The 21,121-nt window shown below is 40.1% G+C and overlaps 1 protein-coding gene across 1 annotated transcript in view; it reads left to right on the plus strand.

The window, feature by feature from the left end:
- The window catches only part of PTPRT (protein tyrosine phosphatase receptor type T), a 740,652-nt gene that overhangs the window by 262,421 nt on the left and 457,110 nt on the right, over positions 1-21,121 (plus strand). The window lies entirely within an intron of this gene.

Here is a 21,121-nt window from a genome sequence, read left to right on the forward strand (position 1 = left end):
TTCCACTCATCAAGATGGAGTACCAGCAGCGCTGTAGCCGCAGAGTGAGAGCGCTCTACATGAGTTGCGAGTGTGGACGGGTAGTGAGCTCATGCGCCTGGGGCTCCTTTATTGCGCTGTAACTCGCAAGGGTAGCCAAGCCCTAAGAAACAACACTTTTCCATATTCTCAGTGTGCCATAGATGCTGCAAGGAGGTGGGGGGAACAACGAAACAAAACAAAACATCACCTTTAGGAATTGTTTCAGTTTAAGTTTTCTAATTTGGGGTTTATTATGCATTCCTCCACCTGTTAAACCAGGTTCCTTATTCCCCCCAGCGATTCTGGTGCTGACAGCAAGGATCTTGGCCCTAATGTGATGATGTAGCTGGAGCTTTGTTATTAGCAATTAACAAGCATGATAAAGTGGCCATCATTTAAAAGGTCAACACCAGTCTTTTTAGAGTCCTCAGTTAGTTCTCTAAATTGTGTGGATAACAGGAAACACTTGGGTGGACAATCTATGGTTATACAATGGCTAACTCTTTACTGGTGACCAATCTATATGTTTCTCTAACCAATTGCTGGTCAATAAAATGATTTGAAATGAATGTATTTAATTGACAGACACTAGCTACATCATGAAATCTAATTGTCTCAAATATGCATTCAATTGTCATCATTTCCTCTGACTTCTTGTCTCCAAGGCTGCCTTGTTGCATGTGATCAGAAAATGAAAGCGGTGCTCAGTCTGGCTTATGATATGGATGTGGGACATTCTGAGCTTCTTTCCCTAGGCAAAGGTGGTTCAGGTTAGGTAACACTAGCATCATCAGGTTACTGTATCTTCTGTGGAGAGCAGGAAATATTGCTGAACAGAGATATTTGACAAATGCTTTAAAGATTTTGGGTTTTTTTAATCTGAATTTTGCTGGATCGCTTTTGCATGAAGTCTCAAGGCTATAATTACTCTGGGGAAATATCAGCAAATCCATCTGTACGATTTACATTTTTTAATAAAAAAGCTATATTTGTGCTACATTATACTTGCAAGTTGGGTATCTTTTTGTTTAATATTTGGTGTGAAATGGAGAGGACAACTTCGAAATGGTAAAGGAACTAATGTCAGCAATTTATAGAGTCCATCAGCAACAGTAGAGGTAGGATATTAAAGAAACCCAGCCTCCCTTCACATATAGAGAGAATGTGATCTCAGTGTAAATCTGGAGTAACTCCACTGAGGTCCAGTGATTCCAGAACTCTTGCATCTACAGAACTGGACTGGAAATCTTGTAAACAGAATACCCAATTTTCTTCTTCCACTTCTAGCTGGGACCCAAAATGAAAAGCCAAACAAATCTTTCCCAACTTGTCAGAGCCCCGATCAGTTGTTTGAATAGTGTTCCAGAAGTGGACGCATATTCAAGACTGGGGAGGTGGGACTTAATTCATTTGTTCCCCTGATGTCAAAATTACAATAATATGTTACACGAGGGCCTAACTCCAAAATCTGGGTGAGAATATCTCTGACCATGGGAGCTGTCTACAATGCAGATGTGGATTTCACAGGTAGCTTCTGCTTTTTTTATAACAGGATAACAAAGCCCTAGATTTAAAAACTTTAAGGGGAGTTGAAATCTGAATTCCAGCCTAGACTTTACCAGTAAGGCTTATCTGTAACACACATGTATGCGTAAATGGGAAGATTGCTGCCAGAGAGTCAGAAAGTTAGTCATGGTCTACATTAATTATTAATGTTTTCTAATTAATCAGAAACAAAACACCTGTAACAGGAACACTAGTTTATATGAAGAATGTAAAGGATGTGTTTTACTCAAATATAGTTAATCCTGGTGGGGAACACTTGCATTTCTCTCATTTGGTACCGTCCTGATCACGCTGGAACTAATGGGAGCTTTATCAGAAGCCATTCCCTGTAAGTATTTTAGTTTGAGCTCATTCTACTCAAACTGTTTATGAACTTGTCTCAAATGCAGCATCTCATAAAATAGTAGGGAGAAGTCTGACTAAATGATTGCTTCCCTTGGGAAACCCCCCTGCCCATTCCTTTTTGAATCTATAGTCATTCTGATTCGAAAAACACGACTGAAGTTCTTGAGTTTACCCATTAGACATCTTTCATTCTTATCTTTAATTACCTCAAAACCCCACTCAAGTATTCTGTAGTTTAAATTGTTACTAAACATCATAGTTGGGATTATAATGTTTATGCCTGAGCATACAAGAAATATGCATAATTAAATATTCCTTATCTGATTGTGATTAAAATGTATAACCTTCAAAAGATGTCTAATAACTTTGTTTGTTAAACTACCGTGGATTTTAATGCAGATAATGAGTGGATTAAAAATGTGGTAAGGGTCCAGACAGGGCGTTTCTTATCACTGGCTTATCAGTGGAATTAGGCCTGTACAATAACTGTGACGAGAGTTCGAGGGGGTCCACACTGAGATTGTTCAATTAGGTCAAACTGCAAAGAATGGGGCAGACAATCCCCAGATCTGGTGGTTATTCTAATCGTTAGATCCATCAAGTTAGTGACAAAACAGCTTCTACAATACCTTACTGGTTACACAGAAGCCAAAACACAGTTCCCTTAAAGCAACCCAGCCTATGGGCTCCCACTCAGACAGCCAAGTCAAATATAATGAGGATTATTGAAAATCTTGTTCATCATATAAAAGATTCTACCAACCCCAGAAGATTGGACACATTACCCACCAAGTTAATGAATATTCCAGATTTTACCCAAATACACGCTTACAGCCAATCCTTTAGTATCTAATATCTAAAGGTTTATTTATAAAAAAAGAAAGAGGTGAGAGTTAAAATTGGTTGAAGGAATCAACTACATACAATAATTGCAAAGTTCTTGGATCTGGTTTGAAGCTGTGATGGCATAAATTGCTAACTGGTTACGTGTCTGGTTGCTCCCAATTAGTTGGAAGGTCCTAAGTCCCTTGGTTAGAATGCTCCCATTAGTATAAGTCCATAGTACAGAGATCAGAGCAGGAAAGAGACAAAGTAGAGATGTTTCCAGGGCCATTTATAGCTTCTGCCATGTGGAGGAAAACTTATTGTCCCAAACAAAGCCCTTAGCATAGTTTGTGGACAAGTACAGGCACATAAGATGGAGTTTAGTGTCACATGGTCTAATTACATGCCCTTACATGCTTTGAGGAGTCAGGGCAGCCATTACCCATACTCTGGCTAGAACATCATCAGGAAAGTCCATCAGGTGTGGATAGGCTTCTTTCATGTTCCATTGTGAGTTAGGTGTTCTTTGATGGGCCATTCAACTTGAACAGTCCCTTCACAATGTGCTGGCTAGACTAGAAGCAAGCTGCCTTGTGGGTGTGACCGCGAGCAAACATATTTGAAATACAGGTACGTAGCCAATATTCATAACTCCAGATACAAAAATGATACATGCATACAAATAGGGTAATCATATTCAGCAAATCATAACTTTTCCAAAGACACCTTACATGACATACTTTGTACAAGATTTGTTGCAATTATATAACCGTGGTAGCAACAGTGACTTACATGGTCCTATTTTAACTAGGTAATGTGATGGCAATAACAAGGGAATCTACTCTATGATATGAGATTGAGGCCAGGATTAGATGCCTTGTGCGGCTGATCTAGGCAGCACAAGCTTTTTATCCATCTGTGCGCTGGAGAGCCAGAGCTGCATTAGCTGCTTATGTCCTGAAGCGTCATTGAAGGCTGTAGAGAGATCTGCCCCAGAAGAGGGACCTCTTGGGAGAGATTTCATGGCCCATAAAGGGTGACTAATGGGAGTACATTTTGGGGAGAGAGAACTCTATTCTAGCCAAATAAGTGTAATTTGAAATATGGAAATTCAGTCCAAGTGAAGCGGATACAAGGGGATGTAAGGTGAGCTTGAAACTGGGGCTAAGAGGTAATATGAGACCCAAACATTAGGCACTCCTAAGTATATCGGAAACATAAAACCCTCAAGAGAATTGGTGGGTGTGACGATCTGAACCTTGGAGGAACATCCTATACCCCCATTTTCATCTTTGTAAAATGATTGTGTGGTATCCAATGCAAAGTTTGTCATGTTGGGTGTCTTTGGAAGGCTCACAATGCACTGAGCGTTGTTGTTATAGTAATGTTATAGTAATTGTTACAGTAATGTTATAGTAAGGTTATAGGGTATAATTTCGTGTATACAGTTACGAGGCTGAAAATGTATCCTCATGGCTTAAAGCAAGCCCATGCAAAAACTCTCCAAGAACAGAGAGGCAATTCACACCTTGTCAGGACATGGGTGGGACAAGTCCAGCCCAGCCTCACAAGAACAATGGATACTGGCTTAGGCAGTAACAAAAGAATCTGTTAGACCCTTGAGGGAGTCGCCCCCTTCCTTTGGGCAGTTTGGGACTGCAATGAGGTAATGCTCACCTGACTCTGAAGGTAGGGGAGGGCAAAGCCAAGAGGAAAGAAAGGACATGATAAAAGGAAGAGACATTTTGCCATGCTCTCTCTTCCGCCTACATCTACAGACACCACCATCACCAAACAACTGAACCACTGATCAAAGGGGAGAGCCTGGCTGAAGAGCCAGCCTGTGGTGAGAAGCATCTAAGTTTGTAAGGACATTGAAAGTGTTAAGATCAGCTTAGAATGCATTTTGCTTTTATTTCATTTGACCAAATCTGACTTGTTATGCTTTGACTTATAATCATGTAAATCTACCTTTATAATTAATAAATCTGTTTATTCTGCCTGAAGCAGTGCATTTGATTTGCAGTGTGACTCCCCTTGGGAGAACAAGCCTGGTACACATAAATTTCTTTGTTAAATTGATGAACTTATATAAGCTTGCAGCATCTAGCGGGCATAAATGAACACTGCAAGATGGAGGTTCCCAGGGTTGTGTCTGGGACCAGAGATATTGGCTAGTGTCATTTGCTTGCAAGTAGCTAGGAACAGCTTACATGCCAGAAGCTGTGCATGATCAGCCCAGGAGTGGGGGTTCTCATAGCAGAGTTGGGGGGAGGGATAGCTCAGTGGTTTGAGCATTGGCCTGCTAAACCCAGGGTTGTGAGTTCAATCCTTGAGGGGTCCATTTAGGGATCTGGGGCAAAAATTGGGATTGGTTCTGCTTTGAGCAGGGGGTTGGACTAGATGAGCTCCTGAGGTCCCTTCCAACCCTCATATTCTATGAAGGCTGGCTCCCAGAGTCAAGGACTGGGGTGACCTAGCAGATCACCGGTCCAGATAACATCAGAGGGGAACGTCACAGTGGGTCAACAGGACCATTATGGAGTAAGGATCCGTGGGCGAGAATATGGATACTAAAGGAAAGTGAAATGATTTATTTACATGGTTATTCATCCTCGAGAGTGTTAGTCCTATCCTGGACCTCCTCTTTTAAGGCTGTCGGGGGAGGCACTGTCAGTCTGAGGTCTCAGGATGTTCTTTAATACAATGGTAAAGAACAACAAGTCACTGGAACCAGATGTTGCATATGCATGAGTTCTGAAAGAACTTTAAAAGAAGTGGCTGAGCTGCTAACTGAGATAAATCATTAATCTGCTGCTAATGAGAAGATTCATTGGTAGTAAATGTTGGCCCTAACTTAAAAAAAAGAAAAAAAAAGTGTGGTCCTGGGAGTTGTAAATCTTACTTCAGGAGCAGGTAAACTGGGTGAAACACTGTAGTGCCATTCAATGATATGAAAGACTAACCAGCACAGCTTCTGTAAAAGGAAAATCATGCTTCACTAATCTACTAAAATTACTTGTATGTCAGTAACATAGTGGATAGAGAACTGCTAGATTTATTTGGACTTCTAGAAAGTCTTAGAAGTCCTTCGCAAGAAGCTATTAAACAAAGTAGTCATGGGGTGATAGGTAAAATTCTGTTTAGGATGAGAAACTGGTTAAGAGACAGCAAACAGTAAGACGGCAAATAGTCAAATTTTAACCTGGCAAAAGATTAACAGTTGGTGCCAGGAAACACCAGCTCCGTACTAGAGCTGATGTTTTATATGTTAAACAATGATGTGGAAAAAAGATAATGAGTGGTGAGGTGGCAAATTTTGCAGCTGATGCCAAATTACTTAAGAGTTTCTCTCAAGTTCCTTAAAGACTAACATCTAGTGCAATAAACAGCATCAAGGTGTTGATATTGGAAGGAATATGTTGAGCTGCTCATACACACTGCTAGATTCTAAATTAACTGCAGCCATTCAGGAAAAAAAGATTTATGTGGACAGCTGAGTGAACACCTCTGTTCAGTGTCCAGTGATTTTCAAAAAACAAACAAAATATTAGGATTTCTTATAGAGATTGAAAAAATTGGAGCTACTTAATTTGAAAAAGTCTGAGGGAACATGATAAAAATAGGCAAAATTAACAGTATAGAGAAGGCAAATTGGGTACACCTGTTTAGGTATCATGCCAAAACAAGGGGATAGACCATGGATCTGAAAGGCTACAAATTTAAAACTAGCTAAAGAAAATACTTTTTCATGGCACATACATAACCTTTGGATTTTATTGCTCCCAGTTTTCACTGACTAAATGTAGGTAGCAGGATTCAAGAAAGTAATAGACATGTATGTAGATAGCAATTGGATATATGAATGATGATGGATTCATATGATCACTTACAACTGAATAGATTTTAAAAAATGATTAAAAAATTAAGGGATATAAATCCGTATTTTTAAGGGCTTAAGCCTATTGCTAAATGACTGTGGTTAACAGGGAAAAAACAAACACAATGGCAACATTGGCTTAGTCTCTTATTTTTAAAAAAGTGATTTTCCTTATCGGGATGAGGAATTGTTAGCACTGATCAGGGCTGGTAAATATGTGAGCAGGTACAATGGAAGCTTATTCTCTCATGATTTTTCAATGCAAGTAGCCATGGCCTGCTTCAGCCTCTGCTTTTGCAACCCTGGGTTGCTCCTCTGAAGAAATTGCTGGTCATGTCATGTTGTGAGGTGGCTTGTTCCGCAGACTACTAAAGGTGATGGATGAGAGCTCTATCTTCCTAGAGCCAAATGCTGTTCTCTGTTATGCTGTTGTAAATCCAGAAAACACCATTGACTTCAAGGGTGACTGAGATAATGCTTTGGCCCATTTTCACTTTAACGAAGCTCGGCAGAGTTGAGACCCTGGTTCGGACACTTCGACATACAGCCCTCTCTTCATTTTGAATTTTGGGCTTTTGTGCTGTTCTGTTAAATGTGGTAAAATATCAGTGACCCATAGCTGTAAAATCTGAATCAGATTTAAGAGGTAAAACTTGTTTCCTTTTATGAGACTTGGCCTGCTATAGTTTCCTTTTGATATGTTTAATATGCTTTCCTGTCACAAACATAAAAGGTAAGAATCCATTGAGTATTTTGTATAAAGCATATAAAGTGCTCCAGTATAAGACAGATTTGAGCATTTTGCAAGGGTAAGTGGACTCATAAAGGTAACTCCTCAAAATAGCATTGTGCCAACAAGTGTGTAAAAATACCTGAGAAGTGTGCAATTTTATCATTGAATTACTCATTCCATTGTAGTTTGACTTTCTAAAGTCAAGCAAACCAAGGAGGTCCAATATATTGACAAAAACTTGGGAACTGAACAAATTGCAGTCTGGCTGTTGAATTTTCCACTGTCACAGGATCTTAAACAAATATAAGGTAAAATTTGCACCACTATCCACCACTGGTAGGCATCCCCCTATTGCTAATGGCTACTTCTGAGGTATTCCTGTACTTCAGAGTACAAATTAGTTCAACCTTTAGGGACAATGTCAGGTTTAATCTAGCTGCACAACTTCAGTTTTGAATTTGTTTTTATTAAATGTAAGGTCAGTAATAAGACAACCATGTTTTCCTGGAACTTTGGGAGGAGTGAGAAATTCCAAGAAACACAGTTTGCTCAACAGCTAAACATTCCAGTGCACTATTTGACCCAAGCATAATAGAATTCTACCAGTGAACAAGAACCTAAAACTGAATTTGAGTACGAATTGCCTATAAACAGTGAATCTTAATAGCCTTATTTTTATTAAGTTGGGGAAAATGAGAAAGGGAAGCTCAACAAAACAGTGAGCATAGATTTTTAAAATCAACTTTAACATCAAGAGGTATTAAAATAGGTCAAGTAATTTGTTTCTGAAACAAAACTAACAGTGCCTTTAAAGGCCACTTCTTATAAACTAATTTTTTGTAGTTAATGACTGGTCATATAAACTGGGTGTTACTGTAGCATCTTGTCTTTTATATTGCGCTCACCACAGCACTATTTGAGTATTTTGATCCCAAATGTCCTAAAATTTTCACAATCTGTATTCTGCTGGGTATATACACAAAGCAATCACTTCACCAACCATTGAAATGCTGCCACTTCTGCTGTCAGCTGGTGTTTTACACCATGGCACTACACAACAGGTTAGGGCAGGTAATACAGATAACCAAAGGAAATAAGTCAATCTTTTGAATCATCTTTCCAATTAAACATCAAAAAAATTACACATAATTATTATGTAGCTATGGATTGTCAGAAACTGTGAGAGGAGACTAAGGGCTTGGCTGCACTTGCAAGTTAGAGCGCATTAAAGCAGCCCCGGCACCCTAACTCCCGATGTGTCCACACTGGCAAGACACGCAGAAACAGCTGTTTTGCGCAGCAAGTGCTGGGAGGGAGCTGGGAGGAGGGGGAATGCGGCGTTCTCAGGGGAGGAGGCGGGGTCGGGGCAGGGATTTGGGGAGGGGTCCAATAGGGGCAGGGAGGGGGCGGAGTTGGGGCGGGGACTTTGGAGGAAGGGGTTGGAATGGGGGTGGGGCCAGGGTGCGCAAGCTCCCACCAGGGCCATGAGAAGTTGGTGCCTATGCTCCACCCACCCCCAATTTGAAAAGCATGTTGCAGCCACTTGCACACTGGAATAGCTACCACAATGCACTGCTCTTTGTGGCGTTGCAACAGCTGCTAATGCGGCCACGCCAGTGCGCTTGCAGCTGACAGTGTAAACACACGGCAGCATTTTCCCTGCTACGGTCTCCGAAGGCTGGTTTAAGTCCCAGCTCTCTACATCTGCAAGTGTAACCATGCCCTGAGTCAATACTTACCATCTCACTTGTGTCAGCCTTCTCTTTATGGCCCAGGTTCAGCAAAGCACTTTAATGTGCTAAGCATGTGAGTAGCCCATTGACTTTAATGGGACTTGTAATGTCTCTAAAGTTAAATGTGTGCTTATACATGTAAGTTCTTCCCAGGATGAGGGCCACAGTTCCAATATTTTGTTTGCTTGATGGTTTCATCACCTGAACAATACTTAAATGTAGTTTTTGTTGTGTGAATTAAAATAAAACCCTATTTAGGCAGCATAAAATATTAAAAAAGTGATTGATAGGGCAAATAACTGTTTATCTACTGGAATCAAATAGCAACAGAACTGTTCAGGACTTTCATGGTTCAGTATGCACTTTATCCTTTTTTAAAGCACCAGTAAGCTATAATTAAAGCAACAGAGCCTTTCTGGTCTATTGGGTAGAAATAAACTATGTTGTTTTATAATAAGGATACTTTACCTGATAGATTGAAATAGGTCCTTGGCTAATGAAGACATTAGTCTATTATGCAAGCCTCTCCTTAGCACTGTATTAATCAGTCTGAAGTAAGGACAGTCAAAGTACAGTTCCTTCGTGACCAGGGTGTCATTAACTGCACTTAGTGAGTGCAGCAGAGCTTTATTTAAAAGTTCTTTGTTGCTGAGATTGGTAGAATTATTGGTCACTACAGAGAGTCATTAGAGCTCTTTCAGTGAAACCCATTCTTATTGCTGTGGTATAGAGGAGAGACCTGCAGTGAAGAGAGAGGGAGAGAGTAAGGTCTAGCTGTATCTGGTGTCGATGGAAACCTTAGCATATGCTGAGTGGTAGCCAGCACTATTAGCTATTTGAATATTGGAAGCTATTCAGAGAATCAGAGAATCGTAGGACTGGAAGGGGCCTCAAGAGGTCTTCTGATTCAGTCCCCTGCACTCAAGGCAGGACTAAAGTATTATTGAGCCCTCTTCTGAGACTTGTTGGGCTGTAAACTTTGTTTTGCAAATTAAGGAATGCGTGTGAGGTGGTGAGTGGGAGGAAGTGGAGGGAGGACTGGCCATTAGTATTGTCCAAACAAATATTATTCTCAGAAATGCTCAGATGCATTAGATCATTTATATGGACATATGTACATGGGCATGCATTCCTATCATTGGACAGGGTGGTATGTGTTGATCAGTGACTCACATTGGGTCTGAACTTGCACTGCTGAAGTCAGGGTGGAATTTTTTCATTGACTTTGAATCAGATATTGCTCAGATTGAAGTCTGGCATTCTTGCAGAAACTGAGTACCTGTCAGAATTTTGTGTGGTGTGAGTGACATTCACCCCTCGAGAGAGGGCCATCACAAGCCATTTTGGGGATTTAAGTGAGTTATGGATAGTTGTGGGCTGGCCCGCTCTTCAGCGGTGAACTAAACCTTATATGAATAGATCATCTGCACAAACCCTAATGGAAGCTACACCTGTACATTGAGATGAGGCCATTGGTGACATCCTAGGGTATTTACTGAATGGTAGCACACATCTGAGGGCAAGCTCTTCCTGTAGTGAACATCCTAGCTACTTTGCTTCTCTCATCTGTAACTGGACACCAGACCTTGCCCTAGTGCTTCCTGTTGATATTTCTGTAGGGGATCTGCCTTTAAACTTCACTTTTATTTTCGTTAGACCTATCCTTCAATGTCATTGATAAAATTATTACTAAGTTAGACCTTGATACTACACATTTGCCTTACACTGCGAATGTCAACCAATAGTGCTGTCTATCCTAGGTAAAACACTACTGGAAACACAACCTCTAGCATTGCCTGGATGTTGTAACAACAAAAGATAAATACTTTTCACTTGAGGATTTCAACACAACTTACATTTTATTTTAGTAAGGCTCAGAGCTCTCTCCGTGTGAGGTAGAGCCACACCTCCATTGTATAGATAAGAAAACTAGGCTATAGAAATGCAGGGGCTGATCAGACAGACCCACGTGTGTGCCTGTTTTGCGGGCCCTCACGTTGTCATGTGTTACATCTGTGTGTGTGTGTGTGTGTGTGAGAGAGAGAGACAGCGAGCAAGCAAGCAGGGAAATGTTTTGGGTCACACATCGCAAAAAATCTGTCAATCAAAAATTGAGCCCAAGTCTCCAGGCTGCAAGTCCTGTGCCACAACCAGACCATTCTGTCATTAAGAATGCCCATGATTTTGCTCTTTTGGAATGGATAATATCTACCTTGTACTGTCACTAACAATGCTTGGCATTCCCTTTGGTCACAGTAAGTCATTCCCATCTGTGGAAAGCCTCTGAGAACAGCCACATGCTGGATCACAGGAAATCTGTCAAACTGACTCATCTGAATACACATCCTCTTTTGTGTCCCATTGTACACTTCTAGCCAGTGACTGTAATGCTTGTTCTTTCTGTTTGGTTATTCTTGCCCATGGTGCAGACAGACCCCCTGCACTAGACATTATTTAGTTCAAGACTTAGTGAAGGGAAACTATCAGTTGCGTGGAAACCATTGAAAGATGCTGATAATCTAACAGTATCTGTGGGCCACCATTATCCAAACCTCGGAAACCATTCAAAAAAGGAGTATAGCTTAATAATACCTGTGATTTACCACTGTCTAGTCCGGGATGCCGAAAATTTCTGCAGTCAGCTATTGCACAAGCAGCAGAATCTACTGAAAAAGTCTATGGCTCACAATTAGGAAACTGTGCGGAAATCTTCATTCCCAGTTCTGGGTATTACATCCCATAATTCTTTGGGTTTATATAATGCAAGAGAGCTGCAGACAATTTTTTTCCCCCAAAGGGCACTGCCAAGTATACTAACTGGAACTGGTACAAATAGTTGTTACAAATTTTGTCTTTTTTTATTTTTTGGCTAACAAATTAATGAAATAATCCTTACATTTTTCAAACACTTAATTCAAATATCTGGTATTTGTATCATGGGGTTGGTAACTTAAGTAATATGGTACCAATTCCTGCTTCCTGATAGAATTTCTGGACCAGGAGAAAAATGAATAACACTCTTCATGGTATAAATTTACACAAGAATAATTGTTTTCTAAAATTATGATACTCCTTAAATTTCTCGTGTGAATACCTGGCACTCATCCAAATGAATGAATATGACCCCATGAATCCAAATGAACTGAAGTTGCTGTTTATATGCATGGAAATGTTAATGACTCTAGCTTTTTTACAATTTGACTAGTTCCATAAAATGCATGCTTGTCAAATAAAACACATTGGCCTGTTTTTGCCCTAACAATTGACAAGGGAATAGTAACTGTAAGAAATGTCTCAAATAACTGATGGGTCATTACACAAAGTAAAACTATTTTCCTATGTTTATTCCCCCTCCCGCCCCCCACTGTTCCTCAGACGTTCTTGTCAACTGCTGGAAATGGCCCACCTTGATTATTACTACAAAAGGTTTCCCCCGCCCCCGCTCTCTTGCTGGTAATAGCTTACCTTACCTGATCACTCTCCTTACAGTGTGTATGGTAACACCCATTGTTTCATGTTCTCTGTGTATATAAATCTCCCCATTGTGTTTTCCACTGAATGCATCCGATGAAGTGAGCTGTAGCTCACGAAAGCTTATGCTCAAATAAATGGGTTAGTCTCTAAGGTGCCACAAGTACTCCTTTTCTTTTTGTGGATACAGACTAACACGGCTGCTGCTCTGAAACCTGTCAAATAACTTTGAATTTCTATATGCACACCTGTCTTCAGTCCCCTCAGCCAGAGGTACGCAAGTTCTAAGCTGCTTTTTTACTACACCGTATGGATTATTTTCATTATCCAATACCATGTGTCATCATGCTCACCATAGACTGTTTCTTAAATGATGATATTGTAACTGTGTGCCCTACTAAGATATGTGCAAACAATATGGCATTTGGGGCATGTACCTAAAAAGGTACGAGTATTTGCCTCAATAACCAGGGCAGGTTAAAATACCTGTTTGGTTTGCTCTACTTTGGTGTAGAAGAAATTTACTGCAGTTCATACTTTCCATCATTAGTGTTGACCTCCAGCTCATGTCACAAGGTCAATTTGTTCTTCCTGTCTTTTGTTAGAGGGAAAGAGTGGCTTGGTTTTGATGGTGGGAGGCACAGGTGAAATTTGAGTCCATACTGTTTATCAGGTGTATTGAGAGAATTTCGGGGCCCTACTCCTCCTATTTCACTTTATTTACACAGATGTGACAGATGTTTTGAGCTCAGGGCCCCAGTACAATTGTTCCCCTTTCTCCTCCCCTCTCGTCGTGGACATTGGCCCAAGTTGTTGCTGTTCAATATTTTTGCATATGCCCACACGTTGGGACTAATGTTTTTTCAAATAACAACCTATAACCCTATTCCCCTTAATCTTACTCTATTTTTCACATTACCCTCAGCCCCTACACTACAAGCCTGCCCCACTTTCTTGTGCAAAATTACCATCAAACTTTAGAACACCCTTTCTCCTATACATATTCCCTTGCAAACCTCACATATGCATATTCATTCTCATCTGTTGATTGTGTTGTAATTCCCTATTAGAATATTTAAAATAACGATCTTTCCAAAGATATTTAACTTCCCTATCCAGTTGGACAAACAGAGCTTTCCCACCGTACTTTCTGATCAGATTTGAAATTAGCATAGTTCTTTTTATACCCTACTTGCACATCGTTGATGCTAGTGCTGCGGACCTGTTGGTTACTGATGCAGGACAAAACTTTGTACATGTGTAGGATCTATTTCAAGTGTTTTGTCTTTTAATTTCACATTGTGATGTGCTTTTTATTTTCTCTTTGAAATGGTTTGGGGCAAAATTCTGCCCAGGAACGTGTGCATAGAGCTTCTGCTGGTGCTACTGGAAGGTACATTCATGTGTTCAGGATCTGAACTTGATCTTAAGAAGAACATTACGCATTGGATTAAAACAACTTTAAGGTCAGACTTTGCAGTCAAGCAGTTTGACAGTGTTCTGTTTATTTTGCACTCATATTTTAATGACGGCAATATTTTTCACTTCTAAACGGCGTGATTGTACAAAGCCAGCAGTGAAATGGCATTAATGGAGGTCTTACTCTGGTGATCACGAGGGGCTGTCAGTGGCTCATTTCTTCAGCTGTCATTTGTCAGAACACACTCATGTAATCTTAATGAACAGTGTGCAAAGCCATTAAAAACTCAATTACTGCTTTCTTTTTACTGCAGACGTGAGAAAATGCAATCATAAAGTGCTGATGTATAAACACAATAGCCACCATCTGCTACATAGTAGCATTTCAGCTTGGCAAAGAGGATATACGTTGCAGATGCATCGATAATAGGAGTCTTATCAAGGCATCATTATGCACCAAGGGGGGAATTTTTTTTAATTTTATGGCCAGCTAGAGTGCACTTCATTGTTTAATTCACCAATTTTCAGTGGTATAGTTAATAACTATGAAATAGTGTTCAGTGTTTATGTTCACTGTCACTCTAGTGGATTTTTTAAAAATAATTTCATTTACCACCTTCCCTTCCTACTTGTTCCTGACTGATCTGAACATAGCAGGTTCATTTTGTGATTTTTCAGGACATTAGCAATAATAAGATATTGTGTAAACTAATCTGTTGATCAAAGCATACTAAATTAAGTTCAAGCTGGTTTAACAAACACTCTTGTGTCCGATAAGTATGAAGACGTTCTTTTGCACCACACACAAAACTTTTTCTTGATCTCTTGGTGTACAGTTCACTACATGTTTTTTTCAGAGTAGCAGCCGTGTTAGTCTGTATTCACAAAAAGAAAAGGAGTACTAGTGGCACTGTAAAGACTAACCAATTTATTTGAGCATAAGCTTTCATGAGCTACAGCTCACTTCATTGGATGCATTCAGTGGAAAATACAGTGAGGAGATTTATATACACACAGAACATGAAAAAATGGGTGTTATCATACACACTGTAAGGAGAGTGATCACTTAAGATGAGCTATTACCAGCAGGAGAGTGGGGAGGTAGGGGGGGCAGCAAAACTCCTAAACTGTAGAGTGACTTAACTGACTGTGGGTGTGTCAATTTGCCATGGGGATGGTACAGTGGTACTGTGCAAGCTCTTCTATGTTTTCATCAGTTAACAAGCATAAACTGTCTTGCTAGGCTTTAACTTCAGCCAGTTAATCTTAATTTCTACAGTATTCCCTTGTACATCCCTGTGTTTACTGTAGGGCATACCTTGTATATGGCAAATAAGAGATTATCTAGCTGCAAATTGTCCCATAAAACCTGCCTGTTGTCTTCAGTAACTAAATATCTAAGACTGTAACTGTGTAGTTTGGGATGGATAAAAGGTTTTGCTTTTCCACTGATATTATGGCACTCCCTGTACATATACTTGTGAATTAGTTCTAGAATTCTCAGCACAACAGTCCATTGCCATTCTGTTGAATAACAATGTTTTGTGTGTGGTGAAATGGATTTGAACTTTGTTTGAAAAACAACAACCAAGCAAAACAATCAAACCAACCCCCGAAAGGCATTCATGTTCAGCAGAAAACTCTTATTTTAACATGGGAATCTGTAATGTTGAAATAAATCTTAATTAGTATTATAGGAGCACCTAGACATCCCAGTATAGATCACAGCCTCTGGAGCAGGGATCATCTTACCATCTAAGCAGACATGTCAGATAAAGGGTGGGAGGGGCATAGAGAAGTGAAGTGAATTTCTCAAGGTCACAAAAGGTCAGTGGTTGAGCAGAAGTAGAACCCAGGAGTCCAGAGTCCCAACCCAGTGCCCTAACTGCTAGACCACACAGCCTGGCCTTCTACAGAAGCTCTGTTTTGTCTCTATTGAAGTATTTTTATTGGCTGTTTGCTCGATCATACCCAAGTCTGACACCTGGCAAATGAAGTCATTCGGATGTGAACTATCTCCAATTCAACAGGTTAATCATTAATATTTGGAGGATTTTCTTGCCATGCTGTATTTGGAGGAGAACATCACCAGACAGATATTTAAATTGTTTTATTTAACTAAAACAACAATGTTAGGTATTCTGGATTTTTTTTCTTCAACAGCAAACATATAATATTTGAACAAAACAAGTGTATTAATTTTTGAATTTAGTTAAACATTCAAGTTTTTAAAATCAGATTTGTCTTTGTTAAAATTGTTTTTAACTAAAATAGTTAAATGAAATATAAAAAAAATAAATCAACTATGTCAGCCAGGTTAACATGGGAAACTTAAAATATTGGCTTCTGCAGCTGAGTCGTCTTCACCTTCATTTTCCTGTTTGTTCATAATCTGGAAAAGAAAAACAAGCTTTCCTGCTTTTTCAGATCCCAAACGATTTCTCAATTTGGAATGAATTAGTTCAAAGGAAGAAAATATTCTTTCTACACTGGCAGAAGAAGCTACTGCTGTTAAAAGTGAGATTATCACTTCAACAATCTCTGAATCCAAGTGCTTAAGTGACTTCCACCAGTTCACTGGTGTGACTTCTTTAAAAACATCATCAGCAAACATCTATTTCTTGAATGGTTCACCCTTAGCTTTGAAGTTTATTATAGTTGGCATTATGGAGGGATGATTGCTGGATGTCCATGTCATAGCCAAATCCTCTTCTTCAGCAGTTAAGGTTTGAACCTAGTACTGAGTATTGAGATTATTTGCAAGAAAATGAGCTGGAGATAGTGCTTGTCCCATTCATTTTTTTTAATGCTTGTAATTTAACTCTGTCATTGCATATTTCTCTTTTTAAGATCTCCCTCAGTTCCTTCCAAATTTCAACTGTGTCAGCAATAAAACAGCAATTTCCCTGCATTTTGTTCAAGGCTACGGAAATAGGCTTCAGGGTACTCAGCATTGTTCAACGTTTCTCTTAAGCCCAGTGTTGAGAGCTTTGGCTGTGACAGCACCATCTATTTTTTCATGATTTTATTCACAAACTGTCATCCGATTAGGCCAGTTCTTGATACAGTGCTCAAAACAGTCCACTGCTGAGTTCCATTGCACCTCTTGTGGGAGGGTTAGCTTGGTTCCTCCCACTTTTTTCAGAGCAGCTGCTGCAAAGCGGTTGTTATGGAAGTATTTTGCAATTTCAACAATATTAGCCTTTATTTCTGGAACACTGAAGTCTTTGGCTAGGAGGTGCATCAAATGAGCACTGCAACTGTATGTTGTTAGCTTGGGACCCTCTGCACTCTCTTCTAAATTTCTTCTCACCTTGGATACATTTGCAGCATTGTCTGTGACCAAGCTGCGTACTAGACATTTGAATTCTTTTTCAGTTTGTTATAACTTTTACTGCATGCACAGCGGAATACTTACAAGAAGTAGCATTTCCTGATTTATCAATAGTTTCTGTAAGGAAGACATTCCCTTCTTCGGTTGTCACACAAGCACGTACAACGGGATCATTGTGAATATTGCTCTACCCATCAAGACTCAGGTTAACAATTTTACCCTCTAGATCTTTTGCACACTGTTAAATTTCTCTTTCATACACTTCATCCAGGAATTTGCCTGCGACATCTGCTCTGTTGGGTGGACTGTATCCTGGTCTTAATGACTGAACCATGTTAATGAAGCATGAGTTCTCAATCATACGGAAAGGAGAGTTTGTTGCATAAACAAACCAGGCATTTTTTTCATCAATTACCTCTTTTTATAATCTGATGGTTCTTATCACAAACTTATCTATGGTTGTTTCTGAATGATGGAGATTTTTTTTTTCTTTTTGCTACTGTGGCTATGTGACATACATGATGTGACTGCAACACTATAATTGGCAGGTAACTCTGAAACTATAGAAAATAATGGTGATCGTGAAGGTGGAAAGTCTTCAGAATCCTGTATGTTGAAGATGGATTCTCCTAAACAAAATAAGTCAATGCAGTTATTTAATTATTATTTCCATACTGTTCATTTAGTATTACTCATTGCATTCACTGACACTCAGTACTACTTTATATGTGAAATTGTAAAAGGAAGATCTGCCTATTGCAGCTATTTATTTTTTATCACAACTGCATCTAAAATGATAGTACCATAGAGTAACAACTATGTTTTTTGCTCAAATATGAGAATTCAAGAATAGTCCAGAAGGAAGATGGGCAGCCCTTAAGAAAGAAGTATGAAATAAAAAAGTTTACCATCCTGAAGATCCTGCATGTTCAGACATGTTCCTTTGATCATCTTCAACGCAACTTCCTCCTGAGAAGGAACCCTTCTCATGATGTTGTTTCATTTGGGCAACCAGGCCTTGCATTTCTTTGTTGCACTGTTTGCATTTTGCATGCATGCCTCTCTTACCCACAGGTAGAGAAACTTCATTAAAATATTCCCAAAATAGGTCTCTTTTACGGCTTCCTGCCATTATAGGTTTTCCCTTCTAGTGAGAGAATGGTATGGTAGATCTCAAATCAATCTTACACGCAGAAAGACCTCAAGACTTCCAGAATGTGCTGCTCAAACAGTTTCACTTTTGTTTCTACTGCCTGTCCCTCCTGTCTCACATTTATCTCCAGACTTCTTTTTCTTGTTCAGATCTATTCCATCCCCAACAATCTTCTATTCTTTGAACTTTTTGAAACTTCGCACTTTTAGAGAGAGGTAAGGGATTCACTCTGTGTACACAAATTTGCAGAGGGACAATAGGGTTGAGGTCTGTTATTTCTCACCTCTCTATATTATTTATTTATTTATTTTCTTTTAAAACATTTTTTGCTGTTAACAAGCATGTTATCTCTGGAGACACAAATCCACAGTTTGAGAACAGCAAAACTAAGCATCTCTGATGGTATCTTCTAGACCAGTGGTTCCCAAACTAGGGGCGCCGCTTGTTCAGGGAAAGCCCCTGGCGGGCCGGGCTGGTTTGTTTACCGGCTGCATCCGCAGGTTTGGCCGATCGGTCCCACTGGCAGCTCCAGGCCAATGGGGGCTGCGGGAAGGGCGGCCAGCATGTCCCTCAGCCCGCGCCGCTTCCTGCAACCTCTATTGGCCTGAGCTACAATGTATCTTAATTAAAACTATCTTTAGCATTTTATCAAAAAAATCTGATTTAAATTAAAAAAATCTGATTTTTTGAAATTTTTTTTTAAATCATTGATTTCTATCCAGCCTGTTTACTATTATATTTGGTGGGAGCAGAACTGGATCAACAATGAATGCTTTTCAAAATCCCAGCATTTGACCTTGTGCTGTGCTTTGGCATGGTCTTCCTATTACAGAGAGGAATCAGCTGCAAAGTTTGGATTCAGATCTAAGGTTTCTGAAAGTCCAAGGGTGCTTGAATTTCAAGTTTCTTGGGTAACATCCATGCCTATTTCTACCACCTTGAGATGTAGGTTAGAATGGCCCAGAAAGGCTCTGCCTGTCACTTTTCTTGTTGCTCAGTGCAATTGTTTTCTCATCTTTACTTACATTGTGGTTGAATTTCATAAAGTCCCAAGAGATGTTTTTTCCCCTTTAGTATAAAAGACTTACTGCCTTCTGCATCCTTGCCTCTCTTGATTCTTTACTGAGAGAGAGAGAGAGACACTGAGTATGAACATGGTGGGAGGAAAGGATTTCGTGGGGGAAAGCTGCCGGTGTCCGTTGATATAAATTTATAGCATATGGCTGTTCACTGAGCAGACTTGATCAAAATGTTTATCTGGCTCTTCTGGGTGTCTGTCACACTGCTGCAGCGTGGATTAGAAAGGAAAAGGGAACTTCTATAGGTTAGAACTGAAGTGAGCCTTTCCAAACTCAATCTTCTGTGAACTGCAAGAGGCCAGCGGAGAAACACATTTGTGGCATGACTTGGCAGCAGTATCGGAACTGAGAATGTCAAGAGGGTTGCGTTTGATTAAAAATGATCATGCCTGGCTGCTGAAACACAGAGATTTTTCCCCCTCCTCTCAATACTTTTTTTCCCAGTTTTCCTGAATGTGCCCACACCAAAAGCCAATTCTTTGAATAGAATCAAACCAAATAACTCCGTTAATGGCTTTCTCATTGCTAATGTGTTTTGTCACCTTGATGCGTCTGTGAAGAGACAAGTTTAAAACCATGTCTCAAAATAAAATGCTTGGTGTAGCAAGCTGTGTGTTCCTCAACACCCACTGCTGTGGTTTATATAAGGTAAACTCCAGGGTAAACAAACTCATGAATCCCTTCTAATCTTATACCACCTCCCACTCCAGTGTTTTCACTCTGAATGCCACTTATGTCCAGTTCTTCCTACCAGTGGTTTAACTGTCCTTGTTGCATTGTTTCTAGCTGGCATGTCACTGTGACACTCATGCGTTTAATTCTTCTGGACTTTGGCAACTAGGGGTGCTGTTAATGCAGGACAGTGTTCGGAGGTTTACTATGCAGAGATGTTGGGTTGGATCTTGTGCTGATGTAAGCTGGCACAGCTCTGCAATGGTGCTACGCTGACTTATGGCAACTGGGGGCCTCACCCACTGCATCCTTTTCTGTTGGGTATGCCATAGGGGGAGCCAGGTATGCAAGGGTGTACACACATTGTGGAGGACTGGTTACTACATGAATATGGCATTACCAAATTCATGGTCCATTTCATGTTCATAGGATTTAAAAAACCTTAAATTTCACAGTTTCAAATATTTAAATCTGAAATTTCACAGTTATGTAGCAGTGGGGGTCCCGACCCAAAAGGAGGTTGTGGGGGGTTCTCAGGGCTGTTGTAGGAGGGTTGCAGTATTGCTACCCTTACTTCTTCTCTGCTGCTGGTGGTGACCTAGGGGTGACAGTGGGCGAGAAGCTGGATATGAGTCAGCAGTGTGCCCTTGTTGCCAAGAAGGCCAATGGCATTTTGGGATGTATAAGTAGGGGCATAGCGAGCAGATCGAGGGACGTGATCGTTCCCCTCTATTCGACATTGGTGAGGCCTCATCTGGAGTACTGTGTCCAGTTTTGGGCCCCACACTACAAGAAGGATGTGGATAAATTGGAGAGGGTCCAGCGAAGGGCAACAAAAATGATTAGGGGTCTAGAACACATGACTTATGAGGAGAGGCTGAGGGAACTGG

The sequence above is a fragment of the Lepidochelys olivacea genome (assembly GCF_965140295.1).
Source record: "Lepidochelys olivacea isolate rLepOli2 genome assembly, chromosome: 13".
Taxonomy (NCBI): Eukaryota; Metazoa; Chordata; order Testudines; family Cheloniidae; genus Lepidochelys; species Lepidochelys olivacea.